The sequence below is a fragment of the Gorilla gorilla genome, chromosome 23 (assembly GCF_029281585.2).
Source record: "Gorilla gorilla gorilla isolate KB3781 chromosome 23, NHGRI_mGorGor1-v2.1_pri, whole genome shotgun sequence".
Taxonomy (NCBI): domain Eukaryota; kingdom Metazoa; phylum Chordata; class Mammalia; order Primates; family Hominidae; genus Gorilla; species Gorilla gorilla.
Genome location: NC_086018.1, coordinates 23,196,091 through 23,221,199, shown reverse-complemented (window position 1 = coordinate 23,221,199; position 25,109 = coordinate 23,196,091). Strand labels below are relative to the sequence as shown.

The following is a 25,109-nucleotide window of genomic DNA, read 5'->3' as shown; positions in this document are numbered from 1 at the left end:
CTATATTTAAAGGCAACTAAATATCCTCCCACTGAGGAATACAAGTAATCAATGCAGAAGGAATCGTGTATTTAGAAAACTCACCATTTTGTAACTCCCTAATAAACTTCATTCTTTGTTTTTAATTGCCACTATTCAGAAGAAAGGGGTTAAGTGCGGCTACTTTTATCCTCATCCTTATATAGAAATTATGTGTCTTAACATTAGTTAAGTTGATCCCTAATAAAATAGCTGATTTAGACAATGATTGTCAATGAGAAACTGACACTGACCACATCTGAGCCCACTTTAGAGACCTGACTACAGAGACCCTAAATGGCATGTGCCTCCTGCTACGACATACACAGCACCACCTATAAAGCGCTCCTACCAAAAAGCAGCTGAAGCTAAACCTCATTAAGCTGTTAGAGCAAAGTCTCGGTTTACAGGAAATGTAGGAAACAGAAGTACAATTTAAATGATACCATTAAAGGCCAGGCATGGTGGCTCACGCTTGTAATCCTAGCACTTTGGGAGGCCGAGGTGAGCAGATCCCTTGAGGCCAGGAGTTTGGGACCAGCCTGGCCAACATAGTGAAACCCTGTCTCTACTGAAAAAAAAAAAATTAGCTGGGTGTGGTGGTGCACACCTGTAATCCCAGCCACTCAGGAGGCTGAGGCACAACAACTGCTTGAACCTGGGAGACGGAAGTTGCAGTGAGCAGAGATTGTGCCACTGCACTCCAGCCTGAGTGACAGGGCAAGACTCTGTCACAAAAAAAATAAATAAAAATTTAAAAAAATTTTTAAATGATACCATTAAGAAGCAGATAGAAAAGCCCAGAACATGGAACATTCTACAACACATTGGACCCAGTTTCTTCAGTAAGTTAATTACCTGTGCATGTGCTGGCGGGGGCAAGGTGGGGGAACTGGTCTAGATTACAAGAAATATTATCACCAATTGCAATACAAGAACAGTATTTGAATCCTGATTCAAACCAAGAGTTTAAAAAAAAAACAAAAAACATTTTTAAGTTAATCAGAGAAATTTGACAATAAACTCGATATTAGAGTACACTAAGAATCATGATAAATTTCATGTTTGGGATAAAGGTATTGCGGCTGTATAAGAAAGCATGCATACTTTTTAGAGATGCATATAGCACAAAATGCTGTGACTGCTTTGTTAATTACTTCAGCAACCACAAGAAAAGGCAGGATGGGAAAACAAAGTATAGCAAAATGGTGAAATATATCAAATATAGGTGATGTAACTATACACACACACACACACACACACATATACATACATATGGGGTTAATTATTCTAGTCTACTTTTCTGTGTGTTGAAAATTTTTAACATAAACAACTTGCTTCTATTCACTGAGCATCTGCTGAGAGCCAATTGTCGTGTTAAGGGCTTCAGGTATATTACCAGCTAAACCCTCTCAACAGCCTCACGGACCTGAACTATTATTATCCCTACTTTTATAGATAAAAAGTAATGAAATAACAACCACTTCAGGGTGTAGCCAAACAATTTGCCAGTTCGGCAATGCCTCAGAGGCCAAGTAAATTAAAGACTTCTATGGTTTTCATTTTGAAAACATTTTTACCAATTGCCTACAGCACACATTGGAGGGCAGTTCCCAAGCCCTGTGGTGATGCTGTGTGTCGGGGACCTTGGGAGGTAAGGAAAGAGGGAAAAGGAACAGATGGGTAGGCAGATAGAGGGTGAAACAGAACAAGAGGACCAGCAAAACAATGAGGGGAGAGGGAAGGAAAGATGGAGAAGGGAAAGAGTAAGGCAGGAACGCATGGAGTCAGTGATGGAAGGCGCAAACGGAACCTGGAAAAGGAAGACCTGGAGTGTCAGACACATTTACTCCCACCATGGCCCACCTTCCACTCTCCCCCAATCCCTGAGACCAGGCAGAAAGTCAGACTACTACAGAGAAAAATGGGGGCAGGCCAACAACACTAGATTACAAACATAATTTGTCAAAACATAATTACAGATGGTGGTGTGCGCTCTCCCTAAGCCTCCGATCAGCCGCTCTTCTTTCCTGTGACCATGACCTTCCCAAGCTCAAACTCAGCTTCTCCTGACCAGATCCAAGGTCACGAATTGAAGGGAAGAGAAGAAGAAATTATCTATTTATATTTTTTAGTGGAGACGGGGTTTCACCGTGTTAGCCAGGATGGTCTCGATCTCCTGACCTTGTGATCCACCCGCCTTGGCCTCCCAAAGTGCTGGAATTACAGGCGTGAGCCACCGTGCCCGGCCGAAATTGTTTATTTAAACAATGTTTAACAGCTTCAGATAAAATGCACAGCCCATCAGCGCCCAGTGAGGCTGCTCTCAGAGAACAATCCGTGCAACTGAGATACTCAGCCACACTAATGCCATTGGGAGCTCAGGTCAGAGACTCCTGGTGCCAGGGTCAGGTAAGGTTTTAATCCAGGCTATGGAAAATACATGTTTGGGGGGCTGTATGTATGTTTGCGGGGACTGTAGACAGGAAAGGAGCTACAGAAGGGAGAGAGAACAGAAAACACAAAAGAAGAATCCTGGATGCATTTCAGAAACTGGAATGAGAGCTGAAGGGAAAGCAGGCTGAAGTTCTGATCCATGCAACCACCAGAAGGAACCTTGAAGGCCTATGCTGAAGAAGCCCAGTGCAAAAGGCCACACAGTGTGTGATTCCCTTCATGTGGCGTGTCCAACACAAGCAAATCCATGGAGGCAGAAACTCAATTCGTGGTTGCCAGGAGCTGAGGGAGGGTAGAAGGCAGAAGGACTGCTAATGGGTACAAGTTCTTTTTGGGGTGATAAAAACATTCTAAAATTAGGCAGTGTAAATGGTTGTATGATGGTGAATACACAAAAAGTCACTCAACTGTTTACTTTCAATGTGTGGATTGTATGCTATGTGAAATATACCTCAATAAATCCACAAAAAATAAATTAAAAAAATTTTAACTAGCAAATAAAAAGATAAATAATTCCTTTTTCCCTCCGCTCCCAGAGATACAGTTTCTCTCTCTTGTTATCATGAGTTTTATTTTGTTTTTTAGCACAAAATCAGAAGCAAAGGAGAACACCTATGTAGCTTACAGTAACCACACACCATGAAAATAACGAGAAGCCGTGAGAACTAACAAAATGAAAGCCAAACTCTTTTAACTTATCTGTTCCCCAACCAACTCCTGAGGAGCAGGATGAAATATCTCTATATGGCAAAGACCAATCGCTTTCCACACACAGTGCTCAGGCACAGACAGACCAACGTCATCTGCTTCTCCAAACCACTCCGTCCACCTTTTCCCCACTGTACTTCATGTGTGATCAAAGCTGTACCTACCAAAGACTGTCTTCACAGACAGGCTGATTTTTGTAAATCAGATAAAGTGGTTTACAAAAATCCAAAGATTTCTGCACCAGCTTCTACTGGTAATTATTATTTACTGGTTAATATTTTATTATCAGAGTAAAGAAGGAGAACTGGGAATCAGAACAAGTCACTCCACCTCCCTGTGTCTACATCTCCTCATCAGCAAACAAAAGGGCAAGCCCAGAATTATCTCGAAGAATACGCAGTCTTAAAGGGATCTATCAGTCTATGTCTATTAATCATGGAAACAGAGCACGAATTGAGTTCTAGGGGACTTTAATTTCTTGGAATTTTCATAAAGTAATTTCCTCCAGCCATAAAATAATTTTAAAACTATTACACACAGCTCCCCAGCAAACCACCTCAGTAACCACATGAGGCAGGCAAGACGCAAAGAAAAGAAAGGAATATCCTATTCTCTTACATTCAGCAACGCTGATTTCATGTAAAAATCCTAGAATTACCCATTTCCCAAGAGCTTAATCATAGAATATGTTACTAGGAATATAAGTCATCATTAAATACCTTATTAATTACATGAAATTTCCTTTATTCCTAGCTGTGGCTATAGAGGACACAAAGCACTGGGGGGTGCATTCATATATTACTATAGAATTGCCCAATTTCATCACTAAAATTATCATATGCCAAATGAACAAGCAGGACTTACCAATTTTCTGACTGAAAATCTTGTCAAAGGTTATTTCATTGGTCTCTGCAAGATATTTCTGCATCACACTCCGGATACTGGAAGGGAAGAGTGACACATTTTTAACAATACAGCCTACGTCGTGAGTAACCATCCCCAGGATGGAAGAGATACGGATGTCTTGACTTCATGATATCAGCTTTACAAGAGACCCTTCTTACCACGACTGCATGAAATGCAAACCAGCCTAAAAGCTGGAAACTTCACGGCCTTAGTCACCATCCCCTCCTGCGACACAGGGCCAAGCTTACATGTAGAAACTCAACTGCAGAAAATAACTTCAGGGCTTTGAAAACCCACCCTCCATATATCTGCTCTTCAAAATATTCACAAATGTGTCTGCACGCACAAACACGTGCACACAGCACACACCCTACACACACACACCACACATGCCTGTGACCCCCACCACAAATTCTGCTCATCAATAAATGAGCTTCTTTCTAAAACAAGTGCAAAAGTTCCCTAGATATATTAATATTTTTAAAATCATATTTCTATACTCCAACAATACAGCACAAAACGTAATTAAAAGACTTAGCTTGCAATAAAATAAAAAACATCAAATACTTTGAAATCATTCTTTCAAAATATGTGCAAGAACTTGATGGGAAAAATTACAAATTGTATTGGGAGACATTAAAGAGGATCTAAATAAATAGGAAGATATACCACAGTGATAAACAGAGAAATTTAATACTGTAAAGTTCAAAGTCTACCCAGATTTATCTATGAAATATAATCCCCATCAACATTCCAATAGGGTTTTTCATAGAACATAGAAATAAATAAGCTCTTTCTAAAATTTACACAAAAAATACAGGATCAATAATAGCCAAAACACTTCTGAAGAAAGAGAATAAAGATACTGGTGTTTATTATGAAGTTAATAAAGACAGGATAAACAAACTGATGAAGGAAAAGGAAGAGAGTGCAGAAACTGAGCCACACATACATTCAGCGTTGACATATAATAGAAGTAGCAAGTCAGAAAAATGGAGAAAGGATGGATTGTGCAGTAAGTGAACCCCAAAAGTGATTATCCAAATGGAAAAAGTAGAAAATTGAATCTCCATCATCCACTGATGGTGGGAGTGAACAATAACTTGGCATTACTTTTTTGTTTTTGTTTTTTACTTTTAAAAACAAATTGAGGCATAATTTATATATAATTAAGTGCATACTTAAAGTATATTGTTAGCCAGGCAAGGTGCCTCACACCTTTAATCCCAGCACTTTAGGAGGCCAAGGTGAGCGGATCACCTGAGGTCAGGAGTTCGAACCCTATTCATAGATAGAGATATTCAGTTGAGTCCAAACTCTATTCATACATCACACTACTTCTTTTTGAAGAACGGCAATCTTTCTTTGGTAAATTAAAAGACCTCATTTACTTTATTCATCTAACATTTCATGTATGATGATCAGTTTTTCACCTACCATGACTCTCATTTTTCCCCATGAATACTCTTGAAGAAGTGTTCCAGAAGCATTCTAAAACAGTCATCAAATTTAGCAATTTACTACCTATTCCATTGAGTTTCCAGTTTTCCATACAATTCCTACGATATGATTTTTACTCTTCCCTTCTTGTAGAAGGTGGTTGGATTCTTATATACCTTCATGTAATCATCTTCCTTGAAGTATAACATTTTATACATATATATACACATATACATGTATATGTATATATATACATACACACACCCATATATACATACATACACACATACAAAGGGGGTCTTGCTCTGTCATCCAGGCTGGAGTGCAGTGGTGTGATCATAGCTCACTGCGGCCTCAAACTCCTGAGCTCAAGCCATCCTCCCACCTCAGCCTCCCGAGTAGCAGAAACTACAAGTGCACACCACCACACCCAGTTTTTTTTTTTTCTTTTTGGAGATAGAGTCTCACTATGTTGCCCAGTCTGGTCTTAAATTCTTGGCCTCAAGAGATCCTTCCACCTCAGCCTCCCAAGTAGCTGGAATTATTGGTGCAAGCCATCATGCCCAGCAATTTTTTATTTATTTAAAAAGTCTAATTTCCTCTCTAACCATGACAAATCTAGTCTGTGCTTATATTTTTATTTTTTCCTACAATTCTTGACTATCCCCTTATGTTCTACTTCACTGTACTATTTTCTTCACTGTACTATTCAGTTCCTATTTGTATTTTTAATATCTTGCATGTTTTTATTTTTAGCTCAAAGAATGTGGCTGGTTGTCTAATGCTACATACAAAAAGTAATTTGATGTATTCCTAAGTATTTTGTGCGTGTGCAGCTACTGTAAATGGGACTGCATTTTAATTTGGCTCTCAGCTTGAACGTTATTGGTATATAGAAATGCTACTGATTTCTGTACATTGATTTTGTATCCTGAAACTTATTGAAGTCATTTATCAATTCCAGGAGTCTTTGGCAGGGTATTTAGGGTTTTCTCAGTATAGAATCATATCATCAGCAAAGAGAGACAGTTTGACCCCTTCCTTTTCCTATTTAGATGCCTTTTATCTCTTTCTCTTGCTGATTGCTCCAGTAGTATGTTGAATAAGAGTGGTGAGAGTGAGAATCCTTGTCTGTTCCAGTTCTCGAGGAGAATGCCTCCACCTTTTGCTCATTCAGTATGATATTGTCTTTATGTCTGTCATAGATAGCTGTTATCATTTTGAGGTATGTCCCTTCAATGCCTAGTTTGTTCAGGGTTTTTTTTTTTTTTTTTAACATGAAGGGTACTGGATTTTATTGAGAGCTTTTTCCACATCTATTGAGATGATCGTATGGTTTTGTTTTTATTTTTTTATGTGGTAAATCACATTTATTGGTTTGCATATGTTGAACCAACCTTGCATCCCAGGAATGAAGCCTACCTGATCATGGAGAATTAACCTTTTTGATGTGCTGCTGGATTTGGTTTGCTAGTATTTTGTTGAGAATTTTTGCCTCTGTGTTCATCAGGGATGTTGGCCTGTAGTTTTCTTTTTTCACTGTGTCTTTGCCAGGTTTTGGTATCAGGGTAATGCTGGCTTTGCAGAATGAGTTAGGGAGAAGTCCCTCCTCCTTGACTTTTTTCTACCAGTAGAACTACAAAACACTGATGACAAAAATCATAGATGATACAAATGGAAGAACATTCCATGCTCATAGATTAGAAGAATCAATATTGTAAAAATGGCCATGCTGCCCAAAACAATCTACAGATTCAATGCTATTGCTATCAAACTACAAATGTTATTTTTCACAGGATGGGTAAAAACTATTCTAAAATTAATATGGAACAAAAAAAGAGCCCAAATAGCCAAAGTCATCCTAAGCAAAAAGAACAAAGCTAGAGGTGATCATATTACCCAACTTCAAACTATACTATAAAGCTACAATAACCAAAACAGCATAGTGCTGGTACAGAAACAGACACATAGACCAGTGGAATAGAAGAGAGAACCCAAAAATAAAGCCATACGAAGCTTCAGCTATCTGATCTTTGACAAAGTCAACAAAAATAAGGAATGGGGAAAGGACTCCCTGTTCAACAAATGGTGCTGGGATAGCTGGCTAGCCATATGCAGAAGATTGAAACTGGATCCCTAACTTTTACCATATACAAAAAAGTCCTCAAAAAATGCACAAATAGTCCTCAAAAGCAACTGCAACAAAAACAAAAATTGACAAGTGGGACCCAATTGAACTAAGTGCTTTTGCACAGCAAAAGAAACTACCAACAGAGTAAACAGACACGCTACAAAATGGGAGAAAATATTCACAAACTATGCATCTGGCAAAGGTCTAATATCCAGATTCTATAAGGAACTTAACAACAAAAAACAAATAATTCCATTAAAAATGGGCAAAAGACATGAACAGACAATTCTTAAAAGAAGACCTCCAACTGACCAACAAACATTTGAAAAAATGCTCAACATCACTAATCATCAGATAAATATAAATCAAAACCACAATGAGATACCATCTCACTCCAGGCAAATGGCTATTATTTTAAAAATAAAATAAAATAAAATAAAACAGATGCTGATAAGGCTTTGGAGAAAAGGGAATGCCTACACACTGCTGGTGGAAATGTAAATTAGTTCAGCCACTGTGAAAAGCTATTTGGAGATTTCCCAAAGAACTTAACAAAGAACTACCATTCAACGCAGCAATCCTATTACTGAATATACTTATTTTCTTTCCAAAAGAAAATTAATCATTCTACCAAAAGAAAAAAAAAAACTACATCCAGTCATATGTTCATCACAGCACTATTCATAATAACGAAAACAAGGAATAAACATAGGGGCCCATCAGTGGTGGATTGGATAAAGAAAATGAGGTACATATACACCATGGAATACTATATTGCCATAAAAAAGAATGAAATTGTGTCCTTTGCAGCAACATGAATGCAGCTGCAGGTGATTATCCTAAGCAAATTAACACAGGAACAGAAAACCAAATACCACATGTTCTTATTTATAAGTGGGAGCTAAACACTGGGTACTCATGGACATAAAGATGGTAACAATAGACACCAGGGATGAATGGGGGGAGGGAGGGAAGGGAGCAAGGGTTGAAACACTATTGGGTACTATGCTCACTACCTACGCAATGGCATCAATCATACGCCAAACCTCATCATCACACAATACACCCACATAACAAACCTGCACATGTTGTACCCCTTAAATCCAAAATTAAAGCTGCAATTATTGTTTCTAAAAAGTAATTCAAGATGGACCACAGATCTAAATATAAAGCCTAAAACTATAAAAGTTCTCAAAGAAAATATAAAAAAAACTTTATAACTAGTTCAAGCAAAGATTTTAGATATGAGAGCAAAAACATGAACAATAAGAGAAAAACAAATAAATTAATTTCATCAAAATTAAAAACTGCTGCTCCTGAAAAGACACTTAAGAGGATGAAAAGACAAGCCACACACTGAGAGAAAACACTGGCAAACCATCTGTCGAACTGAAGATCTGTACCCAGCATAAATAAAGACCCTTTCAAGCTCAAGAATAAGAAAATAACCTGATAAAAAATGGGCAAATGATTTGAACAGACACTTCAAAGAAGATATGTGGGTGGCAAATAAGCATATGAAAAGTTGTTTAAAGTCATTAGTCATTAGGAAATGGCAAATTAAAATCACAAGAAGATTCCACTACATACCTATTAGAGTGGCTATAATTACAAAAGACCATACCAAATGTTGGGAGAGATATGGAGTAACTGGAATTCTCATACGGTGCTAGTGGAGATGTCAAATGAAGCACACACTTTGGAAAACACTTTGGCAGCTTCTTAGAAAGCAAAGTTAAACTACACCTACTATATGATAAATCCATTCCATTTTTAGGTATTTACCTGAGAGAAATGAAAGCATATATCCATACAAAGACTTATATATGGATATTCTCAGCAGCTTTATCTGTGATGGTCAAAAGCTGGAAGAAACACAATGGCCACAATGGGTGAACGGATAAGTAAATATGGGTATCACTATAATTAAACAGTACTCAGCAATAAAAGGAATGAACTATGAATACATTTAAAAACACAGATGGATCTCAGAATAACTGTGCTGATTTAAAGAAGCCAGACCGCCCCCCCCCCCACCCCCCACAACAACAAAAAAGTACACAACATTTGATTACAAGGAGGCAGGAGCAAACTTTTTTTTTTTTTTTTTTTTTTGAGACGGAATCTCAGTCTGTCTTCTCTCCCAGGCTGGAGTGCAGTGGCGCAATCTCGGCTCACTGCAAGCTCCACCTCCCGGGTTCATGCCATTCTTCTGCCTCAGCCTCCCAGGTAGCTGGGACTACAGGCGCCCACCACCACACCCGGCTAATTTTTTTTGTATTTTTAGTAGAGACGGGGTTTCACCCCATTAGCCAGGATGGTCTTGATCTCCTGACCTCGTGATCCGCCTGCCTCTGCCTCCCAAAGTGCTGGGATTACCGGCTTGAGCCACCAAGCCCGGCCAGGAGCAAACTTTTAAGGATGGTGCATGTGGTATAACAAAAAATATAGTTTTTGTCTCTGGTTCCTGACACAGAGCTCCAAAAACGCTTGAAATTTCCTGATAGGAGTGTCTTTTATTCCTAAGGAGCCCTTTTCAACCATACCTGAGTTTATGCTAATGAGCTAACTCTTGGTGGGCTTCTAGATAGTTCAATATGGGGGCTTGTTGCCAGAGGAAGCAAAAGTGTGACTAGAGGGTTAAGACTTTCACCCTTATCCCCTGACCTCAGGGAGGCTGGGGACTGAGTTCTGTCACCAACACCCAACACTTTCTGCAATCAAGCCTACTTTGCTTAAAAACTCTTGAAGAGTTTGGAGAGCTTCCAGGTGAACACATCATGAGATGGGAAGGTGGTGCACTCAGAGAGGGCACAGAAGCTCTGCTCTCTACCCCTCCCTGCAAGACCCTACACCATGTACCTCTTCCATTTTGCGATTCCTGAGTTGCATCTTTCATAAAAAAACTAATCATAAGGATAGCATTTTCCTGAGTTCTGTGAGTCATTCTAGTGACACAGCACACCGGAGAGGATGGCCATGGGAGCCCGTGAATTTGTGGTCAGCCAGGCAGAGGTATGGGAGACTGGGAACCCCATTCCTAGCTGGCATCTGAATTGGGGCAGTCTTGTGGGAATGAGCCCTTAACCTAGCAGTGGAGAGGGATCTCTGCTAACTTAAGGTGGTGTCAAAATCAAATTGAATTGTAGAACGCCCAGCTGGTAAGACAATTGAGACGTTCATTATCTGAATTTTGGTAATGGTTTTGCCAATGTAGACAAACTCACCAAACTGTGCACTTGAAATATGTTGTTTATCTTAGGTTAATTACATCTCAGTAAGCTATTTGTTTGTTTGTTTTAATTACACCATTTGCAGTAAGCAAAACCCTGAGTGTGGGAAACTACACAATAAAACGACCTGATATCTTTAACAAAAAATCTCAAGAGAAAATAATGATAGTGGAGGAATGTATAGGTCAAAAAAGAAATAACAACCAGGCATAATGTATGCACCTTATTTAAAAATTCAAGAAAAAAAGTATTCTTTTAAAAAAATAGAGAAATGATAATGTGCATTGACTACTGGATAATATTAAGGGAGCATTTTTTTCACAGTGGCATTGTATTCCACTTTCACTTTTGTATTCTGAAAGAGTTCTTATCTTTTAGGAATGCATATAGAAATATTCACAGATGAAATTTTATATATATATATATATATATAATCTCTAGACTTGCTTCAAAATAATCTAAAGAAAATAGGAGGTATAGAGGAAACAAAATTAGCTATGTATTTGATATGGTTTGGCTGTGTCCCCATCCAAATCTCATCTTGAATTGTAGTTCCCATAATTCCCACGTGTTGTGGGAGGGACCCAGTGGGAGGTCATTGAATCATGGAGCCGGATCTTTCCCATGCTGTTTTCATTAAAGTTAATAAGTCTCATGAGATCTGATGGTTTTATAAAGGGGAGTTCCCCTGCACATGCTCTCTTGTCTGCTGCCATGTAAGACATGCCTTTGCTCCTCCTTCACCTTCCACCATGATTGTGAGGCCTCCCCAGGCGTGTGGAACTGTGAGTCCATCAAACCTCTTTCCTTTATAAATTATCCAGTCTCAGGTATGTCTTTATTAGCAGTGTGAGAACAGACTAATACAGTATTAATAACTGAGAAAGCCGAGTGATGGCTGTATCAGTTTCATACTCTTATTCTCTCCTTCTATGCATGTTTAAACTTTTCATTATACAAAGTTTTAAAGCATCAAATTCTGGCCTCCAAAGTCCAGGGTTATTACTTTTACACACCTCCTCACCAAAATAAGAGTTATGTATATCATACACTGTATACTGCTTGGAGGCATAATGACTTGTGTTAATACCAAATGGCTGGAAATATACCAACCCTACCTGTCATGGCCTACTGGGGTCCTGCTACATAAATTCATGGTAAGTATAATAAATATTGTATTATAATTTTAATTTTTTTCTCCTATGAGAGTAGTTGAAAGACCAGCCACCAGATATCTGCTCCCTATGGGCCAAGAATAGGTGGGCTAGGTTGTACATCAACACCTTACTAGTAAAGAAACTACAATCTTTAGGACATAGCTAGATAACCTCATGTTATTAAGAGCCTACATATTCTATCTGAGGTTTTATTCTAATGTCCAAAATAAAATGCTTTTAAGCAAATATTTTAATTAATAGGTAACATATTGCCTAGAAAAACTAGTAGCACATAATAAGGTAGTCATAAAGGTTGAACGAGTTTGTAAGAGAGTGCTTTCTAAACTATAAGCAGTGAGTGGGATTGCTGGCTCTATAATCTCAGCTCTTCGGGAGACTGAGGCAGAAGCATCACTTCAGGCCAGGAGTTCGAGAACTGCCTGGGCAACATAGCGAGAACACCTCTCTACAAAAACAAATTAAAAAGCTAGCCAAGATGGTGGCATGAACCTGTAGTCTCAGTTACTCAGGAGGCTGAGGTAGGAGAATTACTTGAGCCCAGGGGTTTGAGGCTGCAGTGAGCTATGATCTCACCACTGCACTCCAGCCTGGGCAACAGACCTTGTCTCAAAAAAAAATTTTTTTTTTTAAATAAACTATAAGCAGCACACAAATGAGAATTGTTACCATTACTGACCATCAAGAAAACCAAAAGATTCTTTTTAATGACCACACAATCCTATCAAGATTCTGTTCCTCCAAAATGAAACTACTTTCCTTATACGTAGTTACTAAGTATTTTCCACAAACCACTCATCAAGCACACAGAATAGAGCTCTGTTATCCAAAGTCACAATAAAAACTTGACCACTAGATTTAAAACCACCAAACTCCACCAGGATTCTGATGTAGTCTGTAAAAGAATCTTAAATAGTTTAATGTCAACTCTTTGAGTTTCCTCAGTTTCTTATGTCTTTTACAGGAAAGTCTCATATAATTTGCATAGTATTAAACAATTCAGCACAGGACAATCTACGTTCAGGTCACAACCCAATTAAGCTAACAACGAATTTATTTTGTGCTTTTCCTAGAATATTTTAATAATCCACCTTGTGTTTAATGCCTTTTTTTTGCAACATAACTAGATATTAAGGTTACATTAAATATACTTGAATTTCACTGGCCCACAAACAGTCATCAGATACAAAAGTCATCCTCAAACAGACACCAGCTGAAGTATAAATTTATGGTGTCCTCGGTTTACCTAATCAAAGAGACTGAACCTTTATACTCGAAACTATCCCTTTAAATTAGTTACAACAGGCAGGGCGCGGTGGCTCACACCTGTAATCCCAGCACTTTGAGAGGCCAAGGCAGGTTGATTGCTTGAGCTCAGGAGTTTGAGACCAGCCTGGGCAACATGGTGAAACTCCGTTGTACTAGTCCGTTTTCACACTGCTGGTAAAGACATACCCGAGACTGGGTAATTTATCCAGGAAAAAGGGTTTAATTGGACTTACAGTTCCACGTGGCTGGGGAGGCCTCACAATCATGGTGGAAGGCAAAGGGTACGTCTTACATAGCAGCAGGCAAAAGAGAGAATGAGAACCAAGCGAAACAGGTTTCCCCTTATCAAACCATCAGATCTCGTGAGACTTACTCACTGCCACGAGAACAGTGTGGGAGAAACTGCCCTGTGATTCAATTATTTCCCACCAGGTCCCTCCCACCACAGGCGGGAATTATGGGAGTGCAATTCAAGATGAGATCTGGGTGGGGATACAGCCAAACTATATCACCCAATCTCTACCAAAACTATAAAAAAATTACCCAGGCATGCTGGTACGTGTCTGTGGTCCCAGCTACTTGGGAGGCTGAGGTAGGAGGATTGCATAAGCCTGGGAGGCAGAGGTTGCAATGAGCCAAGATCGCACCACTGCACTCCAGCCTGGGTGACAGAGCAAGACTCTGCCTCAAAAAATAAAAAATAGAAATAAATTAGTTGTAAGAATCATTTCAGAATTCATTTGCCTTTTCATCAAAATCCTTTAAATTAGGAATAATACAGAAGAGACTATGTTCTACGGCTGTGGTGTTATTAGAGGACAGAGACTGGGGTCAGGGAGCCTCATGCTGGGGAGTTGCAGCCTCCTTGTTTCCAAGAGTAATTTTTCTAAAATATAAATCGGACCGTGTAATCATCTCATTTAAAAGACTGCAAGGGCCGCTGGGCACGGTGGCTCATGCCTGTAACCCTAGCACTTTGGGAGGCCGAGGCAGGGGGATCACCTGAGGTCAGGAGTTCGAGACCAGCCTGGCCGACATGGTGAAACCCCGTCTCTACTAAAAATACAAAAATTAGCTGGGCGTGGTGGCAGACACCTGTAATCCCAGCTACTCAGGAGGCTGAGGCAGGAGAATTGCTTGAACACGGGAGGTGGAGGTTGCAGTGAGCCAAGATCGCACCACTGCACTCCAGCCTGGGTGACAAAGCTAGCCTCTGTCTCAAAAAAAAAAAAAAAAAAAAAACAAATTGCAAGGGCCTCTCGCTTTGCCCAACGTCCAAACCCCTTAGTGTACTGCAGGGAGCATTTTCAAGGAGGCTGCCTCAACCAGGTCTTGCTGTTGTCTTTCTCACACTGCAGCCACACTTGATTTTTTCATTTTTCATGAAAGACACAGGCTCTTCCACAGCTCCATCACTCTGTAAATACCATTCCCTCTAATGCCCTTTCCTTTTCACATGAAAATCTCCTATTCATCCACTATGACCCAGTTCAGGGGTCACCAAGACTATGCAGCCCTCCCCAACTCTGCAGAGATGAGCCCTCCCACCTCTGTTCCTACTGCTTGCTGTACATCACTGCTGTATCATTTCCCACAATGGACTGTCATGATTTCTTTTAATTTATCTTTTAACATTTGTGGGTACACAGTAGGTAGATATATTTACGGGGACATGAAATGTTTTGATATAGACATGCAATGTGAAATAAGCACATCATGAAGAATGGAGTATGCAACCCCTCCAGCATTTCTCCTCTGAGTTACAAATTATCCAATTATACTCTTTAAGTTATCTTAAAATGTACAATTAAGTTATTATTGACTATAGTCACCCTGTTGTGTTATTGCACAGCAGGTCTTATTCACTCTTTCTAACTGTTAATGATAGAAGTCCCTGTGTCTCCCACCACCCTTGAAGAGACATCAGCAGTCATTCTAGTACTCAATCCCCCACCTTCAACACTGTTGCATACCAAAGGACTCAACATGTCACTGTGAAATGTCCACAAAGGAGTGAAAGAGTATCATTTTTCTATAAACTACACGATGATATAAGCATATTCACGTCAGTTAATATTTGCTAAGGATCTGTTATGGGTCTGGAAGTATTCTGGCCACAAGAATATAGAAAGATGAGTAAGACTAATTCATTTATACTAAATCTGTACCCACCAACACCGTGGAGCCTTCCCCAACCCTTCAAGAATGGTTTCTACAAGTAAGAGCGTATATAGCAAGATAATTAAAAGGGGGCTCTAGAAAATGTGATGCTCTACCAAAAATATTCCTATTTAACCTTAACTTTTTTCAGATTCTACACCCTTGAAGTTGCTATAACCTTTATGTGATGACCCAGGATTGCAACTGACATCACTGGAATACGTTTTGGCTAAAATCGCTTTTCTGCCTCTAAGTTTGCACCAAGGGAGCCCAAACAAATGAAAAAGTCACCCACAGCAGTGTTTCCACTCCTAAACAACTCATAAATGACAGTGGAACAAAGAGCAACAACTTTATGATTAATATAAACTAAAAGCTTAGTAAATGTAAAACTTACTAAGCTTATATATAAACTAAAGCCTCTCCCAAGTCTTTGCATCTAGCTCACAGCTTGCCTGTGTGTGTATGTGTATAATTATCTCAAATGACAAAATTATATATATGAGGTCAGTTGAACTCTGTTCAGCTTCAGAATTGATAATTGGTAATTGATAATAAATAGTTTTAATTAATGGATAACACGGTAACCATTACACTCTTCTACCTATCAGTAACAGAAACCTTCCCACCTCAAAAATGAGCAGGACAGATGGCCAACCAGATTCACATCACATTTCCCAACCTCTATTGCGGTTACATAGTCACATGTCCTAGCACCCGCCAATGGAATGTGAGTGAAACATGCTACTTCCACTTCACTTCCTTAAAAGGAACTTGTGCACTCCACTTCCTCCTGAGTGGGAAACACCCATAACATGAGGCTTGGCCGAGAGGTGAAGGCCCTATAGCGAGGCAGGCAGAGCTGTTCTACAAGCCTAGGATGAGGGAAAGCTGTGGGCTGCAAAACCCAGTCCCCTCCCTAGTCAGTTCTGAATAACTCCAGGCCAGTGGTTCTCAACTTTACCTAGACTTTAGGATTACCTGGGAAGAATTCTAAAAATCTTGGTGCCTGGCCCTCTCCAGGGAGAGTCTGATGTAAATGGTCTGTGGTGTGGCCTGGGCTTGGGGGCCATCTCATTTTGGGGTCTCTTGGTTACAACAGCTTAAGCCATGTTTTCATTAAGAAAGACGGCCTTTCCATTCAAGTGACCGGGCACAGGGTTTCCCTGTATCTAAGTTTTTCAAATCATCTCGACTAAAAAAAGAAATACAAGGCCAGTGGATGCCTGCACCCGCAAATAGTACTGAATCCTATATCCACCATTTTTTCCTATACATACACATCTATGATAAAGTTAAATTTATCAGTTAGGCACAGTAAGGGATCAATAATAACTGCTAATAAAATAGAACAATTATAACAATATACTCTTCACAATTTCATGGATAGAAGATTCATTCTTACTTCTTAGAAACCTCCGCATATGATTTATTCTGTTCTCTTATGTTGAGAATGTTCACCTTTTCACTGAGGCAGCACTTTGCAGCTTCCCTTTGGCATATCTGAACTGCCAGCATTGTTACTCATGCACTTTGGGGCCATCATTCAATAAAATAAAGGTTACAAAGGATCTGATACCTAAGCCAGGTACTAAGGGACTCACAGGGCAGTAGCATCTACACTGAGGATTCCTTGAACAAAGGAATCATGTTCCAAACAGAATGGTGCAAGATTTCATCTTCCTAGTCAAAATGGCATGCAAGTTAAAACTTAGCAATTATCTATTTCTGGAATTTTCCATGTAATATTTTCAGGGCTTGATTGACTCCGGACAACTAAAACTGCTGAAAGCAAAACCACAGATATGGGGGAACTACCACATGGCTAAAGCAGAGCTTTCAAAGCCACTTTTCAAAACAAATCAAAGTCTTCCAGAAAAAGTACTCCCAAAGATTTTAGGCATTTACCCCCACCTCCCTACTTCTGCCCCCAGTCGATTCTAGTTTCATATTTGCATATTTCCTTACTCATTAATAAATCATTAGCTTTTCTCTAGTACTTTTTTCACATAAGCTGCCATAGCATCATTTAGATAAAACTATTTTTCATAGTTTATAAAAGCTATAGTGCCAAATCTGTCCAAATTTGGGGTTGAAATATGATGTTATAACCTATACAATATTTTTGCATATTCAAATGAATTCAAGAATTTCTGATCTCACGCCATTTGAAGAACCAAATCTTTGCCACAGCTCTCTCTAAAGAGTCAAATACTTGGTATATTAGCTATGTCTAATACAGGCTATTAAATACATAGACTCATTGGGAGGAAAAGGAAAAGACAATCCATCTGTTTATTCACCCATTCGCTCATTCAAAAGATAGATGCCACATCCTTACCCTGAGCCAGACACTGAGTCTGACCCTCAGAATACACAGTAAACCCCACTCATCCCCTGCCTTCAAGGAGCCCATGTCCAGAGGGGTTGTCAGGAGAGGACACAGACAGTCCCAACACAGTGTGACGGGTCAGCCTCCACAGGGGCAACCGCAGGGTGCCCCAGAACCCAGGTCACTACAGCTCAACGACAGAATCTAAGGGACCACGGGCAAGGCTGAAGTGAGAGAAACCAAGGGGACCTCTCAGGAAGGATCTTGTAAGTCCTGTTAGCCTGCCCCGAATAACCTAATGGAACGACAATGGATGACAGTAACTAAGAAAAAAAAAAGTACACAGAAAAATACTTAGTGAGGCCTGGTTTAGAGCAACACACTTTTTTTTTTTTTTTTTTTTTTTTGAGATGGAGTCTCGCTCTGTTGGCCAGGCTGGAGTGGAGGGGCACAGTCTCAGCTCACTGCAAGCTCCACCTCCGGGGTTCACACCATTCTCCTGCCTCAGCCTCCCAAGTAGCTGGGACTACAGGTGCCCGCCACCATGCCCAGCTAATTTTTTGTATTTTTAGTAGAGACGGGGTTTCACCGTATTAGCCAGGATGGTCTCGATCTCCTGACCTCGTGACCCACCTGCCTCGGCCTCCCAAAGTGCTGGGATTACAGGCGTGAACCACAGGGCCCGGCCTTTTTTTTTTTTTTCTGAGACAGAGTCTCGCTCTGTCACCCAGACTGGAGTGCAGTGGTGTGATCTCGGCTCTTTGCAACCTCTGCCTCCAGGCTTCAAGTGATTCTCCTGCCTCAGCCTCCTGAGTAGCTGGGATTACAGGTGCCCACCACCACACCTGGCTAATTTTTATATTTTTAGTAGAGACAGGGATTCACCATGTCGGCCAGGCTGGTCTCGAACTCCTGACCTCAGGTGATCCACCCGCCTCGGCCTCCCAAAATGCTGGGATTACAGGCATGATAAGCCACCGCACCCGGCCATGAAACACTTATTTTAAAATGATTATTTTGAAATATTTTCACAAATTAATATTCAAGTAATTAAAAAATAGAAAGCTAACATAATTTTAATAAGAGAGACTTACATTGCAAGGTTTCATTAGGCATGGATAGTATGCTTAGAGGGTAGATTATCTTAAAGAGCATGGGTTACTTTTTTTTTCTGCTAAATTTAAACATCAGAGCCGTGATTTAATAGATACCCATGATCTGAATGAAGTCAGTGAAGTCTTTTGCACTCAGGAAGTAAACAGATCATCGTTTTCTAAAGTGTGATCTCTTACTGTGCTTTCTCCTTTCAATAGCCTTCTTGTATTTTTTTTTTTTCCTCATCCTTCTATAGCAAGCCTTCAGGTCAAGAAGTTGTAAATCTGTCCACTCTGGTTGGATTAGTCGCGACTCTTAGGTTGCAAATGAGCCTCTTAAAACTCTACCCGCATCTTTGGAATCAGTGTCACAGAGCCTCTTTTTGAGTCATCTAATGCAGTTTCCAAAAAACACATCCTCCTCCTGCCAATCAAAGTTGTTTGAGATGCAGTACATTTGCATCTTGCATCTGTGTATGATGCTGTCATAGAAATTATATAGTACATCTTAAGTCACCAGTGCTATTACACATGACGTTGGGAAAACTGAGGCTTCCATTAGCCCTGCAGGGACACAGTTGTGATCTTCACACCTAGCCATCTTCTCTACTGTTTTGAAAAATTATTGCAAAAGTTTTCAAACATGCAAAAGGATATAATATAGTGAACACCTAGACCCATCACTCAGCACCTCATTGGAAGTTACCAAGATTGTAATCTGCTACTTTTCCCTACCCCGCCCTCCATTTTTTTTTTTTTTTGTTTTGAGAGAGAGTCACACTGTTGCTGAGATTAGAGTACAGTAGTGCAATCTCAGCTCACTGCAGCCTCACTCTCCTGGACTCAAGTGATCCTCCCACCTCAGCCTCCCAAGTAGCTAGGACTACAGGTGTGTGCCACTCTGCTCAACTAATTTTTGTAATTTTCATAGATAAGAGGTTTTGGCATGCTGCCCAAGCTGGTCTCAAACTCCTGGGCTCAACTGATCTGCTCGCCTCGGCCTCCCAAAGTGCTGGAATTACAGGCATGAGCCACTATCCCCACTTATCCCACCTCCAGTTTTTAAAGCATTTTAAAACAAATCTCAGTTGGGCACAATGGCTCATGTCTGTAATCCCAGCACTCTGGGAGGCTGAGGTGGGTGAATCACCTGAGATCAGGAGTTCGAGACCAGCCTGGCCAATATGGTGAAACCCCCGCCTCGACTAAATACAAAAAACTACACCCCCAAAAATAACTGCCCATGAGTTGAGATTTATCAATTTTATATCTAGAAACCCTACATATTTAGGACTCCCTGACTTTTGGTGGTGGTCGTGGGGGACACTAGGAAAGGCAAGAGAAAAAGGAATAAGCCTTTTTCTACCACATTTATAGAAATATACAGTTTCTTTGGTGAAATTTAGGTTTGATATAGGAGTTCTTGTTCTCTAAGTTTCCCATTTGCTGGAAATTTTAAGCAGCATTGATTTTTTTCAATTAGCTTCAGATATGCTACACTCTGGAATAGGGATGTTAAACTCATGACATTGAAGAAAGGTTTGCACTTTTCCCTCATTTTCACTACTTGGCATTGCCTATCAAAGAGTAGCACATCCTGCAAAACCAACAAGAGGCATGGGCTAAGGAGGAAAAGCAAGCCCAAAATATCTAGCAAGCATGTCTTCATTTGCACAATTTAGCTTTTCACAAATAACAAGGGGACTGGTATTTTCTATATCATAGGGCTCATAGATGGACTTGTAAAAAAAAATCATGTGATGATCACTTAGCATTAGGTAACATTTAAGCAATCTTGGGCGCCTAATGCTTGAAGGCCTGATGATTTCAAATGGACAATAACTTTGGTTTATATTCCGATATTTTATAGAATTGCATGGTTTCAAATTCACCGTAAAGAAAATGCCTCTTTTGAGCATCAATTCCAAGAGCTAATTAGCATCAAGGAATCACATTAGCTGTACAACTCATGATGGTGTTAATTAGGAAAAGAGCTAGAGAAAAAAAAAAAAACCATCACTGAAGCTTTAATACACTATTTAAAACTCACTATTAACCTGACGAACTATTTTTTCTGGGGAAGTGCTAATGATATGAACTAGCAAAAAATTTTACTAGTTCCTTAATTATAAATCATCTGAGAGAAAATTGCAACTTGGTATGGACCTCACGAAGCCCCTCGCCAATTCAATCGGGCCCTCCTTTGATAATTTAACAACAAATTCCTGTCTGGAATCATCCATTCAAGTGCCTTTTTAAATGAATCCCATTTCAATTTTTTAATAAAGTGCCACCAGTAGATCTAAAAGTTGAGAAAAGCAGCTCAGGTGACACACGTGGCACCAAAAAGATTATTGAGTGGGTCAAAAATCCTGCCTGGGCACAAAATAGAAGAGCCTAAGAAGGTGACTAGACTTAGGGACTTCAGGAAGAACAAGCACTGAAAACAGCAGTTTAACTACCTCGGACAGTAAGCAACAAGCCTGCAGTCCCCAGATAAGCGGCCCAGAGGGAGCTGAGGGGATGGAGTTGGAAAGGGGGACCACAGAGCCGGGGAAGAAGCAGCGACCAAGAAGGAGCGCAAAGGAGTGACAGGCAAGGAGCCCACAGGGACCACACCAATGCAACAGGAAGAAGCACGGGAATGGGACAGGACAGGACAGGGCCGGGGGGAGGGGGCGACAGGGATGGAGCTGGTCCAGCCAAGTCATAACCAGCCCCTCCCTGGGGCGCTCGCTGCGCGCAGGACGCCGCGCTGGGCACTTTGGAGCGTTCTCTCGCGGAGTCCCCCCCACCGGCCATCCGATGCCCCATTTCAGAGACTAGAACGAGGAGGCCGGCCCCGCATCGCCAGTTCCGCGGTGTCACCCGCGCCCAGGACAGCGACGACTCAATGCCCGACCCTCCCGGACGCAGGAGGTCGCTGGCGGCCGCTTGGGGGCGGCGGCGTGGGGACCAGCGCGGGCCGGGGCAGCTGGTACCTGGGCTCGGGCAGGACGGTCCTCTTGCTGGCGCGGGCGGCCGGAGTCGCCTTGCTCTTCTCCATGGCCATCAGGTAACTGGCATCTGCCAGCACAGCCTCCGGGTCCGCCACGTTGGCGAGTTTTGGCGGCGGCGGCCGTTACTCGGACCCGGATGGGACGCGCTCCCGCCGCCGCCGCCGCCAGCTGAGCCCCAACCTGGTGGGACTGGGGGCAGCCCCTGCTCGGCGCGCCCCACCAGCGCCCTGCAAACGCCGCAGGCTGTAGCCCGCCAGGGTCGCAGTGCGCCTTCCGCTCCGCCGCCTCGCGCGCCGCCCCCCAGCTCATTCCGCGAGGGTCTGCGGGGAGCTCGGGGCCCGACGGTCGGTGCACCTCAGCGCACGGTCCCAGCGGCCAGGCTCGTCCAGCGCCTCTCGACCAAGTCTCTACGGTAGCCCTCCCTCCCTTCGGGGTGGCCACAAAGGACTCCTCCTCCTCCTCCTCCTCCTCCCCCACCTCTCCCTCAGCCTCCGCCTACTCCTTCTCCTCCTCGTTCGCTGCTCCGACCTCCTGCCCCCAGCTCCATGCGTTCTCATGCCCGCCCAGCTCATCCAGAGAAGCCCTGGGCCCCGTGCCCACTACTCAAGGGGCATCGGGGAGGCCTCTGCTACCTGGACACAGTAGTTCTCAAACGGGACAGCGTCAATCAGCATCCTCCAGGAGGTCTGGGATGCCCCCGGAAATGCATGTGTCCCACCTGTCCCCGCAGGTAATGATGAAGCCCCTGCTCTGGTCAGAGCTACCGGTGAACAGCGCCCAGCGGGCCGGGCCCCCAGCCTCGCTCCTGAACATACCCCCAAGCCCGCCGTGAGAATTCAGCGAAGAGTAAAGGCTGGAGAAAGTTGCGTGTCTCAGGCTAAGCAGAGCAAAGTGGGGTGAGGGCTTCGCCGCTAGGAACAGAGATGCCCTTAGGGAGCCCCCTGATGGAAGAGCTCTCTGCTTAAGAAGGTTACCACGCCCTTACACTCAGGTGAGAGGTTTTAGTTTGGGTGTTGAAACAGAAGGAGAGAGAGTATTCCTGCCCTTAGGGTTTTACGGTCAATACAAGAGACAATTAGGGAGCATCTGCTGCGAGCACACTCGCACCACGAGGGTGATTTAGGGAAGTGGAAAAGCCAGGTAGAGCACAAACACCGAAGCTGGGGGGGAATTTCCAGCTTCCCGATCTTCCGTCTCGGTGTCTTTCGTCATCACACCACCCCGCTGCCTGGGGTTTTCAGTTGCTTCTAATTTTTCTACAGTTTGCACACAAGTCCACATTCAGGATTCATGTGACACTCAGGCTGGAGTGGTGGTAAGGGACACGCAGGCAGTCTTAGGAAGACTTAACCTGGAAATTGATGTTTTAAAATCCCTTTCATTCACCTGAATTGGTCACGTGTTCCCATGAGCCTAGACGTTGCTAGAATTTGAGTAAATGTTCTGTCTAAACTTACAGGGTTAACGGGACCCACCAGATACAGTTAAGGTCAAATTTCAGATATTTCATGTAATGTCATTGCAGAAGCAGCCTGATTCTATCATCAAGTAGCCTGACGCCCTCTTTTATTTTCTGTCCCCACCCCCACCCCCCTCAATCTGATTCCCTGCTATGCCTGCCGTCACCACTGGCCAGTTTTACCACATGTTTTTCAAGATCCAAGGCACAATAGGCATAAAGTTGTCCCGAAAAGGACAAGAGGAGTGTCAGAAGTAGGAATGGCAGTCGAAGGAGCTTGGTCTGGCAGCAGAAAGCCAAAATGACAGGCAAGCACAAAATGTATTAATGAGACAAAGCTATGCATGAGCGAAATATCAAACTTTCATCTTCTACCCAATTTTTTTTTTTTTTTTTTTTGCTTAAAAATAGGAAGACAATGTCTTGTCAAGGGTCACCCCAGGAGGAGGAGTAAATTCCCCAAAAAGCGGAACATATTTTTATCATTTAATTAATACAATTTCTCTCAATGTTTCTGTTTGTCATTTGAGCATCCACATGATCAGACCTGACATCTGCCTACATTTTCTTGGTCGTCTTTGACTTCAGTTAAGAACCCTTTGGGTTTTGCTTTTTGCTTTTTTTCCCCCCCCCAGCAGCACAGTGTAGTAAGTTTGGAACAAGACACACCTGAAATCAAGTCCCTGTTCTGGGCTGGGTGATCTTAGAGGCAATCTCTTACCTCATTCTACTTTATTGTTCTCATAGGAAAAGTGGAAATGAGGCCTTTTACCCCAGGGTTGTTGAGAAGACGGGGGAGAAAAAGCATATAAAAATGCACCTTGTCGGGCGCAGTGGCTCACACCTGTAATCCTGCACTTTGGGAGTCCGAGGCAGGTGGATAGCTTGAGGCCAGGAGTTCAAGACCAGCCTGGCCTGGGTTAGTTGTCCTCTTTTTTTATCAAACTCTTGTGCTAGCTTAATCTGGGCCTCAGCAGTCTGTGGGCATAAAAGCTGCCCCACTAATAGTTGTAAATACATAAATAAATACCAACTTGACTGCCTCTTTTCTCCATAGGACCTCAGCTCTTGTAATTCCTCCATAGCCGGGTATTCAAGCCCATCTCAGGGGCTATCTCAGACAGGTTTACAAACACGATTAGTATGTTCCCTGTGGAACAAGCGGGTACCACTGTCCTTACCAAGTACCACGTCTTTGCTGGGTGATGCAGTGTATATCTTTGGGTGTCCATGGAGATCATGGGAGAGTTGCAGGGAGGGGGGTCATATACCTTCTCCCTCCTCCTTGTAGTTGATGGGTCCTGCAGCAGTGGGCTCAGCCTCCAGTGTGTTGCAGAGGTCTGCGTGGAGCCCATTGTCTGTTCTTTGCTGCCCTCACTCCTCTGGGGCCCCAGACATAAGCCCGTGGACTGGGCCTAAGTAAGAGACCAGAGATGGTCATCTCACTCCATTCAGAATCTCTTCTGCTCTCTGGCCCTGAGATGTGGGATTGGAGCCAAGCCTGTCCTGCTGGATTTCTATTCCTCTGTCCTTTGCACTCAGAGATTCCTGGCTGCACACAGAGACTGCCTCACTGACAATCAGACCTTCCCGGAAGTATCTGGACCTCTGCAGCGGCCACAGCTTAGGCCTGGCAAGGATGCCTCAGGGTGTCTAGTACCTTCCAGGTGCAGCAGAGAACGCTGGCCATTGTGCCTTGATTTTTCTGGGCCTTCTGTTGAAATGGGG

General features: G+C 42.1%; 1 pseudogene; it reads right to left on the bottom strand.

Annotated features, from left to right (window-relative positions):
• Positions 1-22,114, bottom strand: part of LOC101135074 (immunoglobulin lambda-like polypeptide 1) — a 40,313-nt pseudogene extending 18,199 nt beyond the window's left edge.
• Positions 22,115-25,109: the final 2,995 nt, after the last annotated feature.